Raw genomic sequence first — 16,936 nt, forward strand, 5'->3', positions numbered from 1 at the left:
ATGAGTTCATGAGGCACAGAGAAGTCAAGTGATTTCTTAATAATGCTTTTTGTTAAGCGCTTCCTATGTGCAAAGCACTCTTCTAAGCGCTGGGGGGGATACAAGGTGATCAGATTGTCCCACGTGGGGCTCACAGTCTTAATCCCCATTTTCCAGATGAGGTCACTGAGGCCAAAAGAAGTTAAGTCACTTGGGCAAGTCACACAGCCGACAAGTGGGGGAGCTGGGATTAGAACCTCTGACTCCCAAGCCCGGGCTCTTTCCACTGAGCCACGCTGCTTAGATCAGGATTAGAACCCAGGTCCTTCTGACTCTCAGGCCTATGCTCTATCCAATAGGCCATGCTGCTTTGCCCTCTTATTTAGGCTGCGAGCCCCATGTGGGACAGGGACTGTAGCCGACCTGAATAGCTTGTAAATTCCCCAGCACTTAAAACCGTGCTTGACACACAACGAATAACACAGTAATAATAATAGTAATAATAATAATGATGGTATTTCTTAAGCGCTTACTATATGCCAAGCAGTAAGATTTATTGAACTCCCACTAGGCATAATGCAGTGCATTAAGCACTTGGGAAATACAGAATGAGCAAGTCACCCAGGCCTTGCCCAGAAGGAGTTAGCTCTAAAGGGGAAAACAGATAGAAAAATATATACAGCGGCAGCGTGGCTCAGTGGAAAGAGGCCCGGCTTGGGAGTCAGAGGTCGTGGGTTCTAATCCCCGCTCCGCCACTTGTCAGTTGTGTGACTTTGGGCGAGTCACTTAATTTCTCTGTGCCTCAGGGACCTCATCTGGAAAATGGGGATGAAGACTGGGAGCCCCACATGGGACAACCTAATTACCTTGTATCCTCCCCAGCACATAGAACAGTGTTTGGCACATAGTAAACGCTTAACAGATATCATCATTATTATTATTATTAATAAATACCACTGGTGGTTTTGCAGATGAGGGAAGTGAGCCTCAGAAAAGTGAAGTGACTTGTCCAAGGTCACTTAGCAGACAAGAAGTAGAGGTAGGATTAGAGTCCAGATCCTCTGACTCTAGGGCCCATGCTCTTTCCACTAGGCCATGCTGCTTCTCCATAGGAGAGTACAATTCAGCGGAGTTAGTAGATAGATTCCTTGCCCACAGGGAGTTTATAGTCAGAGGAAGAACTTATTGTCTAGATTGATGATTTACTAGCTGAAGCCATATGAATGGATGAAACCCCCCCGCCCAAATTGTATAGAAGGTGTAGCGCCAGGACCTGGGTTCTAATCCCAGCTCTGCTATTTGTCTGCTGTGTGACTTTAGGCAAGGCTCTTCACTTCTCTGTGCTTCAGTTCCCTCATCTGTAACCTGGAGATTAAAACTGTGAGCCCTATGTAGGATGGGGACTGTTCCAATCTGATTATCTGGTATCTACCCCAGAATTGAAAAAAGTACCTGGCACATAGTAGGTGCTTAAATATCATTTAAAAAAAACAAAAAAGAGAAGAGTAGGGAACCCAGAACAGTGGCCTGTGGGACACCGACAGTTAACGGATGAGAGACGAAAGAGGAGCCAGAGGACGAAACTGAGGAGTGGTCACGGGGGTGAGGAGGGGAACCAGATTACTGTGCCCTGTCAACAAACTGAGATCTGATAATGGTATAAGGAGGAAGGAGCGGTGCCTAGTACCAATAGGTCAAGGAAGTCCTCTCCACTCAAATAAGCTAATAATAATTAATAATAACAGTGGTATTTGTTAAGCACTTACTATGTGCCCGATGGTAGAGTGGATAGAGCATGGGCCTGGGCGTCAGAAAGTCATGGGTTCTAATCCCGGCTCTGCCACTTGTCTGCTGTGTGACCTTAGGCAAGTCACTTCACTTCTCTGTGCCTCAGTTGCCTCATCTGTAAAATGAGGAAGAAGACTGTGAGCCTTATGCGGGATAGGGACCGTGTCCGATTTGCTTATATCCACCCCAGGGCTTAGTACAGTGCCTGGCACATAGTAAGCACTTAACAAATACCATAATAGTAATTATTATTATTACTATCCTTCTGAGCACTGGGTTAGAGACAAGATAATCAGGTCCCACAGGAGTTCACACACTAGGAAGGAGAACAGGTACTGAATCCTCATTTTTCAGATGAGGGCACTGAGGCTCAGAGACATGAAGTGACTCGCCTGAGGTCACCCAGCAGGAAAGTGGAAAAGGCAGGATTAGAACCCAGGTCTTCTGACTCCAAGCCGTGTTCTTTCCACAAGGTCACGAAAGGATCTCCAACCCTTCAAAAACAGTAGCTCTGTGGCCATGACATGGCCCGATTTGAAAAAGTTCCCAGGGAACTTGAATCCAAACATTAATTTCCATTTCAGTTTGCATCAGCTGGCAGGCTGACTTCACAAGCCCTTCACGATGAGTGTGCGAACTAAAATTAATGATTCAGAGGAATCCAGTGCAATTGTTTTCAAACCTAATACCAAAAGGATTACACACATGAAGCACATAACGGATATTTAAGCCAATCCATTTAATCCTCGTCCATATTAGGAGAAATGAGAGGTCCGATTGGACAGTGCTCATCTACCCTGACCCATCCTGGTGAAAGGAAGAACTCCTAGGCACCATCTTCATCATCATCATCATCAATAATAGTAATAATGATGGTATTTGTTCAGCACTTACTATATGCCGAGCACTGTTCTATGCTCTGGGGTAGATACAAGGTGATCAGGTTGCCCCACGTGGGGCTCACAGTCTTAATCCCCATTTTCCAGATGAGGGAACTGAGGCACAGAGAAGTGAAATGACTTGCCCAAAGTCACCCAGCTGACAAGTGGCAGAGCAGGGATTAGAACCCACGACCTCTGACTCCCAAGCCCAGGCTCTTTCCACTAAGCCACCAGCTTCTATAGATACAGAATAGTCAGGTTGTTCATGGGCCATGTCCCATGTGGGGCTCATGGTTTTAATCCCCATTTTACAGATGAGCTAATTGAGACATGGCAAAGTGAAGCAACTTGCCCGAGATCACCAAGCAGACAAGCAGCGTGGCTCAGTGGAAAGAGCATGGGCTTTGGAGTCAGAGGGCATGGGTTTGAATCCCAGTTCTGCCACCTGTCAGCTGTGTGACTGTGGGCAAGTCACTTAACTTCTCTGTGCCTCAGTTACCTCATCTGCAAAATGGGGATTAAGACTGTGAGCCCCACGTGGGACAACCTGATTCCCCTGTGTCTACCTCAGCACTTAGAACAGTGCTGTGCACATAGTAAACACTAAACAAATACCAACATTATTACTATTATTATTACAAGTGGCAGAGCCAGGACTAGAACCCAGGTCCTCTGACTCCTAAACCCATGCTCTATTGGATTGTACTAGAGTACAATCTGACAAGTCAATATAATACTAATATATTATTATTAATGAAGTGAGCAGAGAACATGTCTGCTAACTCTGTTGTATTGTACTGGTGAAAAGAGCACAGGCTTGGGAGTCAGAGGTCCTGGGTTCTAATCCTGGCCCCTCCACTTGTCAGCTGTGTGACTTTGGGCAAGTCACTTCACTTCTCTGTGCCTCAGTTCCCTCATCTGGAAAATGGGGATTAAGACTGAGCCCCACGTGGGACAACCTACTTACCTTGTGTCAACCCCAGCGCTTAGAACAGTGCTTTGCACATAGTGCTTATCAAATACCATTAGTAGTAGTAGTAGTACACTGCTCTGCACATAGTAAGTGCTCAATAAGTACCATTTATTGATTAATGAAGTGGCTTGGTGATCTCTGGGGAGGGACGTTTGGCTCCTATATGGGATAATAATAATAATAATAATGCTATTTGTTAAGTGCTTACTATGTGTCAAGCACTGTTCTAATGCTTGAATGAAGTGACTTGGTGGTCTTTGGGGAGGGGCGTTTGGCCTCTTATATGGGATAATAACAATAATAATAATAATAATGATGCTATTTGTTAAGTGCTTACTGTGTGTCAAGGACTGTTCTAAGTGCTGGGGTAGTTACAAGCTAATCAGGTTGGACAGACTCCCCGTCCCGCATGGGTCTGACTCACTGTCTTCATCCCTATTTTACAGATGAGGTCACGGAGGCCCAGAGAAGTGAAGTGACTTGCCTGAGGTCACACAGCAGACAGGTGGAGGAGCTGGGATTAGAACCCAGGTCCTTCAGACTCCCAGGCCCAGGCCCTAGCCATTAGACCACACAACGCCCAATAAGCAATGCCCACACTCCTAGTGGGTGACCGAAGTGAGATGGCTAGTGTCTGCCCCTCGGTCGGGTATTGGGAGCAGACCTCTAGGAGGGCCTTGCTCTGGGTGCGGCCCCCGGGCAGGGAGGGCCGGAGAGGGGAGGTCTATTCCTCTGCTCAGGAGGATAAATAGTCGCTTCTGGCCCAAGGGGCGATTTCTCATTCCCCCTGTTCTCACAGATGGTCTGGGTGCCTGGTTCCCCCGCACTGCGGCACTCTGGGCTCTGCCGTCTGGCCGCTCTCCGCCGGCCTCGGCCTGGCACCGTCCCGCTCTTCCGAGGGAGGCCTCAGGTCAGGCTCTGCCCGGCACCGTCCCGCTCTTCTGAGCGAGGCTCGCAGTCAGGCTCTGCCTGGCACCGTCCCGCTCTTCCGAGGGAGGCTCCCAGCCAGGAGAGCTAGGTGGCACCGCTCCAGGGTGGCTCGATCCGCCTGCTGGTATCTTCAGGCCCCGATGCCACCCACTTCTCCTTGCAGATCCGGAAAAACTTTCCTCCTCCTTAAAATCTGCCAGACGAAGCTCTCCCCATCTCAGAGCTCTTCAGAAATCCTTTCCTCTTCCGGGAGGCCTCCTTGGATTGATTTTTCTTCTCCACACCTTTAGGACCTCCCAATTATCACCACAGCAGCTTGCACACGTAAGGACGGACACAACCCCCACAGCCTTAGCTCTTCTGTACGTATCCTCTGACAACCAACTCTGTTGTACTCTCCCAAGTGCTTAGTACAGTACTCTGCACACAGAAAGCGCTCAATAAATGCCACTAATTGGTTAATTAAGCCCTTACTCATCAACAGATTCACCTTTCCAACCTCTTCTTCCTCCAATTTTGCCATCTATTTTGTGCCTATCGCCCCAGCTAGATGAGAATCTCCTTGAGGGCAGAGACTGTGTCTGCTAATTCTATGGCGCTCTCCCAAAAACTTGGTACAGGGCTCTGCGCACAATAAGGGCTCTGTAAATATTTTTAATTTATCTACCCAACTCAGTGAGGAGGAAAATCATCTTTTCATCCAGCTTTCCCTTTCTCCCTGAAAATTTATCCCTCTACCCCGCTGAACTTTGAATCCTAAATCTCTAAATCCTATTCGTCCCACCTTCACAACATCACTAAGATCTGCCCTTTCCTCTCCCTCCAAACCACTACCATGTTAATAAAATCACTCAACTGTATCCCACCTGAATTACTGCATCAGCCTCCTTGCTGACCACCCAGCCTCCTGCCTCTCCCCACTCCCGGTTCATACTTCACTCTTGCTGCCCGGATAATTTTTCTACAAAAATGATCAGGACATGTCACCCCACTCCTCAAGAAACTCCAGCGGTTGCCTATCCAGCTCTGCATCAAACAGAAAATCCTCACCATTGGCTTTAAAGCAATCCACCACCTTGTGCCCTCTTACCTCACCTCGCCTCTCTCCGTCTACAACCCAGCCGGCACGCTTTGCTCTCTAATGCTAACCTTCTCACTGCACCTCGGTCTCGACTGTCTCGCCCCGTCCTGCCTCTGGCCCGAACGCCCTCCCTCCTCAAATCCGACTGACAACCATTCTCCCTCGCTTCAAATCCTTCCTCAAAGCCCACCTCCTCCAAGAGGCCTTCCCAGACTAAGCCCCACTTTTCCTCATCTCCCATTCCCTTCCACATCGCCCTGACTTGCTCCCTTTCCCAGCACCACAGCATTTATGTTTATTATTATTAACTGCCGTGGAGTCGTTCCCGATTCAAAGCAACTCCATGGATATTCTTTCTCCAGAATGTCCTGTCCTCTGCCATAATCTGCAACCTAATGGTTCTTCCGTTATCGTTGTTATGGTTTCTATTCATCTAGCTGCCGCTCTGCCCCTTCCATGTTTTCCCCGGACTTTTCCTAGCATCAGTGTCTTCTCCAGAGAATCAGTCCTCCTGATTATGTGTCCAAAATCTGCTAATCTAAGTCGACTCATTTGGCCTTTCAAAGACCGCTTTGTTTTAATTTGCTCTAAAATCCATTTGTTTGTCTTTTGGGCAGTCCATGGTATTTGCAAAAGCCTTCTCCGATACCACATTTCAAAAAGAATCGATGTTCTTTCTATCCTGTTTTTTCACTGTCCAGCTTTTGGATCCATACGTTGTCACTGGAAATACCATAGAGTTGACTGTATTTTTGTGTACAGAGCACTTATATACATATCTGTAATTTTATTTATTTGTATTGATCTCTATACTCTATACTGTTAGCTTGCTATGGGCAGGGAACATGACTGTTTATTGTTGTATTGTTTTCTCCCAAGTCCTCAGTGCAGTGCTCTGAGTAAGCGCTCAATAAAAGCAACAGAATGAAAGAATGACCAAGAGCCGGTAGTTAGGACTGTTTGGTTGGCCCAAGGTTTCAGGCCTGGCTGGGATTGTCAGTTCCTTGTGGGAAGATAACTTGTCTACCGACTTTTGCGATGTCCTCTCCAAAGCACTAAATACTGTGGTCTGCACACAGGAAATGCTCAATAAATACCATCGATTGAGGTCAGTAAGGCCTAGAGAATCCTGAGGAGCTCCTCTTCAGCCTTAATTAAAATGATTAGGGTCCTAACATGAGAAGAATGAAAGGGATAAATTCCAGCAGTGGAAAGGTGGAATGGGATGCAGCTGCAACGTCTCGCACTTGGATTTGCTCCCTTTTTTTACCCCTTCCTCAAGCCCCACAGCATTTATGTCCAGATCCGTCATTTATTTATTTATATTAATGTCTATCTCCCATTTTTCAGATGAGGCAACTGAGCAGAGAGAAGTGACTTGCCCAAGGTCACACAGCAGACAAATGGCAGAGCCGGAATTAGAACCCATGATCTTTTGACTTCCAGGCCCTGGCTCTATCCACTCAGTACCCCGGCACTTAGTGCTTAATTCTGGGCTTCCCTATTCTTCTCGCTTTATGCTCACTCTTTCAGGGAGCTCACCAGCTCACAGGGTTTCCACTATCAAATCTTTGGGATATATTATTATTATTATTAATTAGAGAAGCAGCAGGGTCTAGTGGATAGAGCATGGGCCTAGGAGTCAGAAGGACCTGGCTTTCTATTCCTCCACTAGGACTGGTCAAACCTGATTATCTTGTATCTACCCCAGTGCTTAGAACAGTGTCTGCAAACAGAACTCTTCACTATTGGATTGAAGCCGTCCATCCCCTTGCCCCCTCCTACCTCACCTCCCTTCTCTCCTTTCCAGCTCAGCCCGCCACACTTTCACTCCTCTGCCACCGCTCACCTTCTCACTGGGCCTCGTTCTCGCCTGTCCCGCCGTCGACCCTGGCCCAAGTCCTACCTCTGACCTGGAACGCCCTCCCACCTCAAATCCACCAAACAATCAATCTTCCCCCCATCAGTGCCCCTACTGAAGGTGCACCTCCTCCAAGAGGCCTTCCCGGATTAAGCTCCCTTTTCCCTCAGCTCTCCCTCCCTTCCACATCACCTCGACTCACTTCCCTTTGCTCTTCCTCCTCCCCACCGCCCCATTAGTACTTATGCATGTATGATATATCTATAATTCTACTTATTTATATCGATGCCTGTTACTTGTTTTGATATGTATATATCTATAATTCTATTTATTTTATTATGACCTGCTCTACTTGTTCTGATGGTCTGTCTTCCCCCTTCTAGGCTGTTAAGCCCACTGTGGGCAGGGATTGTCTCTCTTTATTGCTGAATTGTACTTTCCAAGCACTTAGTACAGTGCTCTTGCACACAGTGAGCACTCAATAAATACTACTGAATGAATAAATGAATGTAGTAAGCGCTTAACAATACCCTTATTATTATTATTGTTATCATTACCTCCAACTGGGTAACACATTGACTTCTGAAATCAATCACTCAATCAGTGTATTTATTTATATGAAGGTCTGTCTCCCCCTCTAGATTGTAAGCTTGTTGTGGGCTGGGAACATGTCTACCAACTCTGTTGTGTTGGACTCTCCCAAGCGCTTACTACAGTGCTCTGCACACAGTAAGCACTCGATACAATTGATTGAGTGATTGATTGAAGGCCTATGGAGTGAGTGCCAAATTCTACAGTAAGCCCTAGGGAAAATAAAACAGAAGTGACACATGTGTTTCCTGCCTTCAAAGAGCTTTCACTCTAATGAAGGGAAGGGGACAGATGAACATTTGGGAACAGTGGGGACAGAAGGGAGACGAAGAATTTAAGCATTAAGTAGTGTGGTCTATATTCTCTGCCTTAATTCTAGATGAAATCTCTCACTCTCTGAATCTCCCCTCTCCGCCTGTGCTTCTGATCCCATCCTTTCCTTTTTAAAACACTGGCTCGCTCCCTTCTTCCCTTCTTGACTGCCATCTTCAACAGTTCACTTTCCAATGGCTTCTTTCTTTCCCACTGCTTTCAAACATGCTTATAAGAATAATGTTGGTATTTGTGCCAAGCACTGTTCTAAGCGCTGGGGTAGATACAGAGAAGCAGTGTGTCTCAGTGGAAAGCGCCCGGGCTTGGGAGTCAGAGGTCATGGGTTCTAATCCCAGTTCTGCCACTTGTCAGCTGTGTGACTCTGGGCAAGTCACTTAACTTCTCTGTGCCTCAGTTCCCTCATCTGTAAAATGGGGATTGAAACTGTGAGCCCAATGTGGGACAACCTGATCACCTTGTCTCCCCCCCCCCCAGTGCTTAGAACAATGCTTTGCACATAGTAAGCGCTTAACAAATGCCATCATTATTATACAAGGTAATCAGGTTGTCCCACATTGGGCTCACAGTCTTAATCCCCATTTTACAGATGAGGGAACTGAGGCAGAGAGAAGTGAAGTGATTTGCCCAAAGTCACACAGCTGACAAGTGGCAGAGCTGGGATTAGAACGCACAACCTCTGTCTCCCAAGCCCAGGCTCTTTCCACTAAGCCACGCTACTTATGTAGCTCCCATCCTAAAAAATAAAACCCCTCCCTTGACCCCTTGGCCTCCTCCAGTTATGACTGCATCTCCCTTCATTACCGTTTCTCTTCCAAAACTTTCTTGAGAGTTGTTTACATCCACTCTCTCCACTTTTTTCTCTTCTACTTCTCTCCTAGGATCCCTTCCAATCTGGCTTCTACCCCCTTTCACTCCACAGGAACAGCCCTCTCTAAGGTAACCAGTGACCTTCTCACCAGATCTGACGGCCTCTACTCTACCCTATTAAATAATAATAATGTTTGGTATTTGTTAACGTGCTTACTATGTTGCCAGAGCACTGTTCTAAGCACTGGGAAGATTACAGGGTCATCAGGTTGTTCCCACGTAAGGCTCACAGTCTTCATCCCCATTTTACAGATGAGGTAACTGAGGCACAGAGAAGTTAAATGATCTTGCCCAGAGTCACACAGCTGACACTCAAGCCCCTTGCCTCTTTCCACTGAGCCATGCTGCTTCTCGACCTAATCCTCCTAGGTCTCTCAACCGCCCTTCAACACTGTAGACTATCCCTTCTCTTGCCATGGCAGAGTGGATGGAGCCCGGGCCTGGGAGCCAGAAGTCAGGGGTTCTAATCCTTGCTCCTTCACCTTGTCTTGCTGTGGGCCTTGGGTGAGTCACTTTCACTTTTCTGTGCCTCAGCTACCTCAATGATGTTACTAAGCGCTTGGGAGAGTACAGTATAAACAATTAACAGACACAGAGGTAACTGAGAAACAGAAAAATAAATGACCTGTCCAAGGTCACACAGCAGACATGGAAGTGATCGGGAGAAAAATGTCAATAATAATAATAATAATAACTGTGGTATTTGTTAAGCACTTTGTTTGCCACCAAGCACTGTACTAAGCACTGGGCACTAAGAACAAGCAAATCGAGTGGGACACAGTCCCTGTCCCATGTGGGGCTAACAGTTTCGATCCCCATTTTACAGATGAAGGTAACTGGCCCAGAGAAGCAAAGTGACTTGCCCAAGGTCTCAGAGCAGACAAGTGGTTATGACATGGAAGTCATCGGGGGGGAAAAATGTCAATAATAATAATAACTGTGGAATCTGATAAGCACTTTCTCTGGTGCCAAGCACTGTACTAAGCACTGGAGGGATACTAGCCAATTGGGTTAGACACCATCTCTGTCCCACATGGGTACTCGCAGTTTCAATCCCCATTTTGCAGGGAGGAAACTGAGGCACAATGAAGTGACATTGCCCAAGCTCACAGAGCAGGCAAGTGGCGGAGCTGGGAATTAGAACCCATGACCTCCTGAATCCCAGGTCCATGCTCAAACAACTAGGCCATGCTGCCTTCAAAACCTATATTCGTCACCACACTGGCCAGGAGCAGAGGACATGGATTCCCCAGAAGTTTCCAGGCCCGGGCCTGGGAGTCAGAAGACCTGGTTCTAATAACGGCTCTGTCACTTGCCTGCAGGGTGACTTTGGGCAAGTCACTTCACTTCTTTTGACTTTAGTTTCTTCTTCTGTAAAGTGGGGATTCAGTGCCCGCACTTCTTTTCTATTTAGTCTGTGAGGCCCCATGTGGACAGACACTATGTCCCACCTGATTGACTTGTATCTAGCCCAGCACTTAGAACAGTGCTCGACACATAATAAGCACTGTATGCATACCAGAATTAATCAATCAATCAATTAGTGATTCATAAGCTCATCCTAGGCAGGGAATGTGTTTAAATGTTCTATCATACTCTCCCAGGGGCTGAGTAGAGGGATCTGCGCACGGTAAGTGCTCAATTCATTCATTCATTCGATCATATTAATTGAGTACTCGCTCTGTGCAGAACACTGTACTAAGCACTTGGGAGAGCACAATATCAATCAATCGATGTTTCTGAGTGCTTACTGAAGGCGGGAGTATGGAACTAAAGCCAACAGAGAGTTACAGTACAACAGATCTGGTAAACAAGTTCCCTGTCCTCAAAGAGCTTACTATCTAGAAGATGGAGATAGACATTAATTTTAATAAATGATGTATGGATAATGAACAGATGTCCTGGGGGTCTGAGGGTGGGACAGATACCAAATGCCCCAAAGGGCACAAGATCCAAGGCATAGGTGATGCAGAAGGGGAGGGAGCTGGGGAAAATAATAATAATATAATTGTCGGTGTTTGTTAAGCACTTTCTATGTGCCAAGCGACTATTCTAAGCACAGGGGTAGATAGAGGGTGATCAGGTTGTCCCAGGTGGGGCTCACACTTTTAATCTCCATTTTACAGATGAGGTAACTGAGGCACAAAGAGGGCTACAGTGACTTGCCCAAGATCACACAGCAGACAAGTGGCTGGAGTGGGATTAGAACCCACGTTCCTTTGACTCCCAAGCCCGGGCTCTTTCCACTAAAGCCATGCTGCTTCTCAAATGAGAGCTTAATCGGGGTAGTATTATAATAATAATATGGTACTTCTTAAGCACTTACTATTTGCCAAGCAGTTCTAAGCACTGGGGTAGATACAAGTGCATCAGGTTGGAACAATCCCGGATCCCATACAGGGCTGAGTTTTAATCCCCATTTTACAGATGAGGTAACTGAGGCACAGAGAAGTGAAGTGACTTGCCCAAGGTCACCCAGCACAAGCATAGGAGCCGGAATCAGTATGCAGGGCCTCCTGACTTCCAAGATGGTGCTCTATCCACTGGGCCACACTGTGTCACTGAGCCACGCTGCTTTCTCTTCCAAGAGAGAAGAGAAGCACAAGCCTTTCCAAGAGGAAAGGCTCTTAATAATATTATTAATAATTAATAATAACAGAATTTGTCAAGCCCTTACTACATGCCAAGCACTGTTCTAAGCCCTGGATGTGCCCGCAATGAGGCTTGTGATCTCACAATGATGCAACAGAGTTGGTAGACACGTTCCCTGCCCACAAGGGAGTCTAGAGGGTGAGACGGACATGAATTTAAAGAAATACATTACGGAGATGGACCTAAGTGCTGTGGGCTGAGGAGGGGTGGTGAATATCGAAAGGGTGCGGATGCAAATTTGTACCCAGTGCCGAAGTGAGAGGAAGCAGGGGAAAGGAGGATTTAGCCATAACCAAAAAAACCACAATAATAATAATTATTATTTGAAGAACAATTTAGAGCAATTTGAAAAATGATCTGGGCAGCAGAGTGAAGATGTACTGGAGAAGGAAGAGATTGAAGGAGGCTGATGGAGTCAGCCTCTCCCTCGTTTAAACTGTGAGCCATCACTGGGCAGGGATTGTCTCTCTGTTGCCTAATTGTACATTCCAAGTGCTTAGTGCAGTGCTCTGCCCATAGTAAGCGCTCAATAAATACGATTGAATGAACGAATGAATGAATGAGTAGTCAGGCAGGGAATAGGTCAAGGCCTGGAATAATGCGGTGGCTGTTTGGAAGGAGAGGAAGAGGTGGATTTTGGAAGTGTTGAGGAGGAAAAACCAACAGACAACAGATTGAATATAGGGTTCGAAAGAGAGGGTGGAACCAAGGATGCCAAGTAAAATTACGGAGCGGAAGAGAGGGCAGAGTTCTAGCCCGCAAAGCTGAATTTGAAGTGGCTGAAGTGGGTCCTGGGGCCTAGATTCTTCCCAGTGGTGCTCTCCACGGTGGTGGGAAAGGCACTGGACTGGGAGCCAAGAACTGGGTAACAGCCCCAGCTTTGCCACCTGCCGACGTGTGTTCATTCATTCATTCATTCAATAGTATTTATTGAGCGCTTACTATGTGCAGAGCACTGTACTAAGCGCTTGGGATGAACAAGTCGGCAACAGATCGAGACAGTCCCTGCCGTTTGACGGGCTTACAGTCTAATCGGGGGAGACGACAGACAAGAACAATGGCACTAAACAGCGTCGAGGGGAAGAACATCTCGTAAAACCGATGGCAACTAAATAGAATCGAGGCGATGTACAATTCATAAACAAAATAAATAGGGTAACGAAAATATATACAGTTGAGCGGACGAGTACAGTGCTGTGGGGATGGAAGGAGAGGTGGAGGAGCAGAGGGAAAAGGGGAAAATGAGGCTTTAGCTGCGGAGACGTAAAGGGGGATGGCAGAGGGAGTAGAGGGGGAAGAGGAGCTCAGTCTGGGAAGGCCTCTTGGAGGAGGTGATTTTTAAGTAAGGTTTTGAAGAGGGAAAGAGAATCAGTTTGGCGGGGTGAGGAGGGAGGGCGTTCCGGGACCGCGGGAGGACGTGACCCAGGGGTCGACGGCGGGATAGGCGAGACCGAGGGACGGCGAGGAGGTGGGCGGCGGAGGAGCGGAGCGTGCGGGGTGGGCGGTAGTAGAAAGAGAGAAGGGAGGAGAGGTAGGAAGGGGCAAGGTGATGGAGAGCCTTGAAGCCTAGAGTGAGGAGTTTTTGTTTGGAGCGGAGGTCGATAGGCAACCACTGGAGTTGTTTAAGAAGGGGAGTGACATGCCCAGATCGTTTCTGCAGGAAGATGAGCCGGTCCCTGGACAAGTCATTTAAGACAGTAAGCGCTCAATAAATATGACTGTCTGAATGACCATGTCCTGGACAAGTCATCTGAGACAGTAAGCGCTCAATAAATACGACTGACTGACCGTGTCGAAGAAGCAGTGTGGCCTAGGGAGAGAACACGAGTCCGGGAGTCAGAAGACCTGGGTTCCAATTCCTGCTCTCTCCACTTACCTCAGCTGTGCTCCTGGGCGAGTCTCTTAACCTCTTCCTACCTCAGTTTCCTCATATGTACAATAGGAGTAGAATACCTGTTTTTCCTCCCTGTTAAGCTGTGAAATCCTTGTGAGACGGGAACCATGACTGAGAAACAGTGTGATCTAGTGGAAAGAGCCCAGGCCTGAAAATCTCGAGCCGGGGGTTCTAATCCCAACTCTGCCACTTGCTTGCTGTTGTGACTTTGGCAAATGACTTCACTTCTCTGTGCTTCAATTTCCTCATTTCTAAAATCAGATTAAATACCTCTGGAGTTCCATGAGGACAGGGACTGCATCTGATGTGCTTATCACTGTATCTACCTCAGTGCTTTGTACAGTCTTTTTCACCTGTCTCCCCTTCTAGACTGTAAGCTACTCGGGGCATTGTCAGTTTATTGTCAGATCGCACTCTCTCAAGTGCTTAGTACAGTGCTTTGCACACAATAAGCATTCAATAAATACTCAAGTAAGGCTTAACGAATATCCCAATTATTGTTGTGATTATCTTGCCTCTGCTCCAGTACTTGGCACATTGTAAATGCCTAATATAAATTATTACCATATGGTGAGTTATCCTCAGTTTTGCACCCTAGTAAGGCTGTCTCTGTTGTTGAAGAAAATGCTTCTCCCACTCCCTCCACTCCCTTTACCATCATCATCATCAATGGCATTCACTCAGCACTTAGTATGTGCAGAGCACTGTGCTAAGTGCTTGGGAGAGTCCAATATAACAATTGGAAGACAGACATTGATAGAAATAAGTAGTTGATAATCTATAATTTAGAGATGTGACATAAGAGAACAGCATGGCCTAGTGGAGAGAGCACAGGCCCGGGAATCAGAAGACCTGGATTCTATCCCCGCTCTGCCAATGCCTGCTGTCTGACTTTGGACAAGTCACTTCTCTTCTCTGTGCCTCTGTTTCCTCAACTGTAAAATAGGATACCTGCTGTCTCTCCTGCTTAGACTGTGAGCGCCAGGAGGGACAGTGACTGTCCGACTTAATTAACTTGTACCTACCACAGACTTAGAACAGTGTTTAATAATAATTAATGGCACTCTTTAAACACTTACTTAAACACGGCAGTGCAGTGTTCTAAGCGCTAGGTAGATATAAGGCTGTCAGGTTGGACACAGTCCCTGTCTGACATGGGGCTCACGCTCTTAAGCCCCATTTTACAGGTGAGGGAACTGACACACGTTTGACACATGGTAAGCGCTTTACCATTTTTAAAAAAGGACTTGGGGGCTAAGGGTGGAGCAGACTGGTGAGCCTCATGGTTCTTGACCTTACTCTGAAGATGTCACAAAGAAAGAGGAGGTGGGGCCTTTGAGGAAATTCAGCTTTCTGAGAGTGGAAGCCATGAAAGGTTCATCGAAAAGCAGTGTGGCCTAGTGTGCAGAGCACGGGTCGAGGAGTCAGAGGAGATTCTATTTCCGGCTCCGCCACTTGTCCGCCATGTGACTTTGGGCAAGTCACTTCACTTCTCTGGGCCTCAGTTACCTCCTCTGTAAAAGGGGATGAAGACTGTGAGCCCTTCGTGGGACAGGACTAGGTCCAACTAATTAACTTGTGTCTCCCCCAGCGATTAGAACAGTCTGGCACAGAGTAAGCATTTAACAAGTACCATAACCGTAATTATTACTAATTAGCATTATTATTGCAGAGCGCTCTGCTAAGCACTCGGGAGAGCACACTAGACCAAGAGTTGGTCCAACCTGATCACCTTGTATTTAATCCAGATCTTGGGAGAGTGCCTGGGCCATAGTAAGGGCTTAACAAATACCATTAAGAAAGAATAAAGAAAGAAAGGAGCAGGCTTGTCTCTGCCACACCACTTCCTGACTCGTCTAATTGGCAAGAAGAGTTCCACCATATAAGAAGAGGCACTTTAACCCAAGGACACCTGTCCCCACCCTCCTGAGAGACAGCCTTATTTGATTAATACTCATTACCCAGAGCCCACGGGGTAAATGCTATTGTTCTTCCAACCAGGATTTCCATGCTGTATCCTGGCAGGAATTTCGGGTGGTCCAAACTCTCATCTTCTCTTGGCTTGGTATTTCTTTCTTTCCTTGGCTCAGTGGGAAGCTGTGTGGCTTAGTGGGAAGCAGCGTGGCTCAGTGGAAAGAGCCTGGGCTTCAGGGTCAGAGGTCATGGGTTCGACTCCCAGCTCTGCCACTTGTCAGTTGTGTGACTGTGGGCAAGTCACTTAACTTCTCTGTGCCTCAGTTACCTCATCTGTAAAATGGGGATTAACTGTGAGCCTCACGTGGGACAACCTGATTACCCTGCATCTACCCCAGCGCTTAGTACAGTGCTCTGCACATAGTAAGCGCTTAATAAATACCAACATTATTATTCCTTTCCTCCTTCCTTCCCTCCTTCTTCCTCCTCCCTCCCCCTTCCCTTCCTTCCTTCCTTCCCTCCCTCTCTCCTTCTCCGCTCCCTCCTTCCCTTCCTTTCCTTCCTTCCTTCCCTTCCTTCCTTCCTCCAGATTAAATACCTTAATTTCCAGACAATTTTTTAAATTAAAATCTTAAGTTTGACTCTTTTTTAGGATTTAAATTTTTTTTCTCTTATTCCTCTCACATCCATTATTCTCGAACCAGATCCCCACATCAAAGTGTATTTAATAATAATGACAAGAGGAGAGTGCCTGGACATAGTAAGGCTTAACAAATACCATTAAGAAAAAGAAACGAGCAGGCTTGTCTGTTCCTCCTCCTCCCTCCCTCCCTCCCTCCCTTTCCTTCCTTCCTTCCTTCCTTCCTTCCTTCCTTCCTTCCTTCCTTCCTTCCTTCCTTCCTTCCTTCCTTCCTTCCTTCCTTCCTTCCTTCCTTCCTTCCTTCCTTCCTTCCTCCTCCCTCACATACACTGATGAACTTGTACCTACCCCAAGTGCTTAGAACAGTGCTTGAGCCATAGTAAGTGTCTAACAAATAGAGAACAAGTGCCCTGCATATTGTAAGTGCTCATTAAGTATGATCGATGAATGAATGAATGAAATACCATTATTATTATTATGATGATCATTATTATTACATACACTTTGGTGGGGATCTGGTTCAAGAATAATGGATGTGAGAAGGATTAGAGA

The sequence above is a fragment of the Ornithorhynchus anatinus genome, chromosome 2 (assembly GCF_004115215.2).
Source record: "Ornithorhynchus anatinus isolate Pmale09 chromosome 2, mOrnAna1.pri.v4, whole genome shotgun sequence".
Taxonomy (NCBI): domain Eukaryota; kingdom Metazoa; phylum Chordata; class Mammalia; order Monotremata; family Ornithorhynchidae; genus Ornithorhynchus; species Ornithorhynchus anatinus.